Source organism: Eurytemora carolleeae, unplaced genomic scaffold (assembly GCF_000591075.1).
Source record: "Eurytemora carolleeae unplaced genomic scaffold, Eaff_2.0 scaffold916, whole genome shotgun sequence".
Taxonomy (NCBI): Eukaryota; Metazoa; Arthropoda; class Copepoda; order Calanoida; family Temoridae; genus Eurytemora; species Eurytemora carolleeae.
Genome location: NW_019396958.1, coordinates 1 through 5,368, shown reverse-complemented (window position 1 = coordinate 5,368; position 5,368 = coordinate 1). Strand labels below are relative to the sequence as shown.

The window sequence follows — 5,368 nt, the reverse complement described above, 5'->3', positions numbered from 1 at the left end:
CGAAAAATGAAAGGGGGTATAGGCTTAATACAATAAAAAAGCGCTTTTGATCGCTACTAATCTTACTTCTATCTGTTGCGTCTATTAGGAGAAAATTGTTAAAGACGTCTCATACCGAATATCATGGAGACCATAAAAATTCTGAAAGATGCAACATACGACATAGACCGTAAAAAATCAATTTAATTTCAAACAAATCATTCAGATATTACAACCTATAGTCATCGATTATCTTTCGCCACATTATAAATCTTTACTGATATATCCTAACGTAAAAAATTAAAGGTTCTATTAATACTAATTTTCTTATTTAAGTATGTTAAAAACTATGTTTATTTTTTTATTTTTCTTACTCCAAATGTTCTGTTGCTTCTGTAGTATACAATGCCCTATACTAGTTTCTATGCATATCCAAACATAATGTATTCATGGTTTAAGCCAAAAGTTCATCCCAACATTATGATCTGATGACAATGGGATAATTTATTATTTGTCAGTAGGAATGGACAGTAGTTTTAATTTGTTTGAAAAAATATTGATTATATAATTTATACGACTCACCTATTGAGAGAATATAAAGTGACCTCTGTAAATTGACATATATTTTATTGATTTAAATCCTATCCCAACACGATAATAAGTAATTCCTATTAGAAATTGTACATTTGGTGTCATCTATTTTAAAAGTAAGACTGATTTTACAAATGTTATCAATACACAATTTCATTTGTTGTTGGTTCTTCCTCATATTCTTCTTTAACATTTGCAGTAACTTCTATTTCAAGAAAATTAAACATTTCAACAAATAAATATAGATATAATAATCTGCTCGTCTTACTGTTTGTATCCAATAAACGTCTCTGAACAGCTTAAGCGTTCGGGCTCAAATTTTCATTATCGTTTTATCAAAGAGAAAATGCTGATAGATAAAGCAACAATTAAAAGTTGAAATAGAAAGTGGGCGTGTAACGCCCTGATTGCGCCCTAGTTATAGAAAAGAGAACTGAGTCTTTGCCACAACCTCTGATTTCCTAATCCCTTTATCTTTACAGTCTAATGTCTGAGACCAGATATTTATACTATTCATTATGTTAGATATAATAATCTAAGTTTGAAATATCTAAGGTTTACACCATCAGTTTGCTAGGATATAGGGATTAGAAAATTTAAATTTGTGGCAAAAACTCAATTCTTTTTTATAAATTACCTAGCTCATTTAGCTTGCTACATTTATAATGTTCATCACAAATATGATCTTCCTTTAATTGATCAATATAAAATAGTTTTATTCCTATTCAATATCCCATGGTTCAAATAACCTTTAATTGATCAATATAAAATAGTTTAATTCCTATTCAATATCCCATGGTTTAAATAACCTTTAATTGAGCAATATAAAATAATTTAATTCCTCTTCAATATTCCATGGTTTAAATAACCTTTAATTGAATAATATAAAATAGTTTAATTCCTATTCAATTTCCCATGGTTTAAATAACCTTTAATTGAGCAATATAAAATAGTTTAATTCCTATTCAATATCCCATGGTTTAAATAACCTTTAATTGAGCAATATTCAGAATGAAAAGGCTCAATAATGCATCTATTAAAATTCAGAAAGAGTTAAGAAAACTAATACTACAGAAGTTTATGTTTTATTAGATGAAATAAATAGTAAATAATTTTACTTTGAATCTAATTCTTTCAACTATGGTAGGCAGGGGCAGGGGCAGCCTTGGGGGCATATGCCTTCTCAGCAGGGTACTGGGGAACTCCCTCATAGGAAACATCAGCGACGAATCCATCTTTTTTTGAGATCTAGATATTTATTATCTTCGTATCGAGATTATGTTAATTTTACAAAATTGTTTACATGTATTAAATAAAACTATTTTACAACAACATCGTGTACATTAATTTTTTAAAAAATTAAGAAGAGATCAATTAGTTTACGGATACACTTTATCTTTTTTTCCCCCTTGCCAAAATTAATGATACATTTATATTTAAGTATTGATAAGGCAGCAGTTCAAAAGAAAAAAACTAACTACATTATTTATAATTAGGTAGCATATCTGTATGCAATAAGACTAAGAATTATTACAAACACAGTTTGTGTTGTCGCATATTAGAAGGTGCTAAAAAGAACTTTGTGCATGTTTCAAAATACATGCGTGGGAGCTAGTTTTCTTTTTTAAATTAAAGAGAATTTATGTTTGCTCATTAGTTTTGAGACTATATAAACTAGGTAAATGAAGGAACAGTATAATTAAGAATCATACTAACGAGCAACATTGATGGTTCTTCGTTGATATCTAGGCTACATAAACTAGGATATTGAAAAGAGATAAGATTTCAGTCTCTTCGTGTTCCTCATATCTTTTAAATTTAAGCGAAATTATGTTAACTCGTTAATATTGAGGCTACATAAGCAAAGTGAAAGAAGGAACATAATAGTTAAGAAATATACTAACTAGGAACATTGATGGTTCATCGTTATTATCGAGGCTACATAAACTAGGATATTGGAAAGAGATATGATTTCAGTCTCTTCGTGTTCCTCATATCTTTTAAACTAAAGAGCGATTATGTTAGCTCGTTTGTGTTGAGGCAACATAACAAAAGGAACTAACTAGGAACATTGATGGTTCCTCGTTAATATCTCGGCTACATAAACATGGATGGTCGAAAGAGAGAGAGAGAGAGACAAAACTTCAGTCTCTTCGTTGTCCCCATATCTTGTGACATCTTGGTTCCTCTGCGTTGAAATTTGTCACCGTTATCTGCCGGTTCGGGAGGCGTTTCAGTTCTGTTCAAACTGAATAAGTAAAAGAAACCATTAGTTTAATTAAAACATTCGGTAGTGTTTACATTCAACTCAAATAAATTCAGATTTTAACTCATATACTCTTTATTTAGTGACGAATTTTAGAACAGTTTTTATAAAAAATTATTTGTAAAAAAAGAAATTGCGTTAATAGGAAATTTGAGGACGCGGAATTATGACCACAAACTCTTTAAATCTAGAATTATAACAATAAAATCTTTAAATCTAGAGTTAGGACAATTTTTGATTTTGAGTATAACAATAAAATCTTTACATCTTATTAAAGAGTAGGTTAATTAGATTCGATTTAATAGGGTTAAACCTTTGCAGTCCATTGTGGTCCATGTACACGCCCTTGACCTCTGTATAAAATAGATATAAAATCCAGTGACATAGAAGGAAATCTGCCAGTTTTCCCCGGGGCCCATGGAAGTCTATTTTTACCGTTATTTTTTCCGTCGAGAAGTTCAGCTCTGCGATCCGCCAACTCCGAGATCCGTCTGGCAGTCAGCTAGCTTCCAGGTTTCGGTTTAACTAAGTAGAAAGAAAAGTCTAGAATAATGTCAATAAGATCTTTAACTCTAGAAAGTGACATTAAAATCTTTACATCTAGAATTATGACTATAAAATCTTTACATCTAGAATGATGACAATAAAATCTTTACATCTAGAATTGTGACGATGAGATCTTTAGATCTAGGAATATGTCCAAAAATGCTTTGAATCTAGAATCATGACAAAAAGGTCTTTAAATCTAGAATTAGGACAATCCAATCTTTAAGTCTTTAAATTTGGGGTATAATAATAAAATCCCTAAATCTTGAATTATAACAATATAGTCTTTAAATTTATGATTATAACAATAAAATCTTAAAGTCTTGACTTATTACATTAAGATCTTTGAATCTCAAATTGTGACAATACATCTCGGGATCTAGACTTGTGACGACAAAATCTTCAAACCTTGAATTACGAAACTAAAGAAAAATAAAAAAATCCCCAGATCTAGAAAAATGACTTTAAAATCTTTTAGATCTAGATTTATGACAGTAGAAACTTTAAATCAAGAATTGTGATAAAATATAACATTTAAATCGAGAATTTTGTCAATATAATCCTCATATCTAGAATTAAGGCCAAAAAAATTATAAATTTTGAATTATAGAAATAAACTATTTAAATCTGTAATTATGACACTAAAATCTTTAAATCTTGGGTTCTAACCAACAAATCTTTAAATCTAGAATTGTGTCAGTAAAATCTTTCGATTTAGAATTATGACAAAAAAATTTTAATTCCAGAATCGTGATATTAAAATCTTTAAATCTAGAATTTTGACAATGAAATCTTTAAATCAGGTTTTGAAATATATAAGCTTTTTTCAGTGTTGGAATATAGATAACTATTTGCAATAAGGTGTTAGTAGGGTAAGTTAAATAAGTTAAGAACTTCTAGTTAGGAAAATATGGACTCAATATTGCCTTTGCAGTCCAATGTGGTCCAGGTTCGCGACTTTAGCCCTCTCTGTGTAAAATAAATATAAAATTTTAGTCACATAGACGAGATTCTGCCAGGTTCAGCTGGACGGAAGGATTTTGATGATAAGTCGATAATCCATTATGACTCGTACTTAAAGTTCAGTCCTATTAAATGTGAAGTAAAGAATTTTTTTCACATTTTAATATAAAACATTGAATAATTCAAAATATACTTTGAGCGTGAGCCTGATTCAGAATCTTGGATAAATAAGATAAAAGATTTTTATGTGGAAAGTATTTACTTAAAATCTCAAGGTTTTTTCTTTCTTTTCCTTTATTTATTAGGAGACTCTAACACGTTCAACTTTTTAATAACATTTTTTTTTAAAAAGCAGTTGAAAGTGGTTCATGTTCATGACCTTAGCCTAAGTTAGGTAAATGTAAAATTTAATTATCATAAACGTACTTGTGCGATGCCCTGCAGGATCCCATGAAAATCTGTTTTTACCGTTATTTTTTTCCAGAAAAGTTCACTCTGAGATTAGTCCAAAACCGAGATCCTCTCCGTGATCACTTGGTCCTGTCTCGTATTCGGCGTCGGGGTGATCCTCAAACAGCACTTTATGTACCCATGCAGCTCCAGTGACCATGAACAGCATGTTTCTCGTCCAACTATTTTAAACAAATAAAGAAATTATGAATCTGTCATAGAAAGCGAATTGACTCATGTGATTATATATTAAACTTTTTTAGGCGTGAAGTTAAAAAAATAAAATGAGACTCTAAGTATATTTTTTATTTTCAAATCAGATTAGTGAGCATGGGTTTAATAAAAAAAAAAGTTTTTTATTCCCATAAATGACCATAAGAGAAAGGGATCAAGAGATGTTTATCTCAGAAGAAAATAAGATAGAAAATGCGGTCTGGAATTATTATTTTTTCATGAATCATGAACCAGTCCTGCTGATGAAGTATGAAAAGGTCAGTCGGATATTCATTAATTTTCGACATTTTCAAATCGGATTAATGAGCGAGGATTCAATGACATAAAGAGAAAGAGATC

General features: G+C 29.8%; 1 long non-coding RNA gene across 1 annotated transcript; it reads right to left on the bottom strand.

Annotated features, from left to right (window-relative positions):
- Positions 1-1,970: 1,970 nt before the first annotated feature.
- On the bottom strand, positions 1,971-5,060 carry LOC111710502 (uncharacterized). The gene is made up of 3 exons (XR_002767062.1): positions 4,814-5,060; positions 3,272-3,361; positions 1,971-2,818 (listed from the first exon to the last, which is right to left on the bottom strand). It is a non-coding gene; the product is annotated as an uncharacterized LOC111710502 (long non-coding RNA).
- Positions 5,061-5,368: the final 308 nt, after the last annotated feature.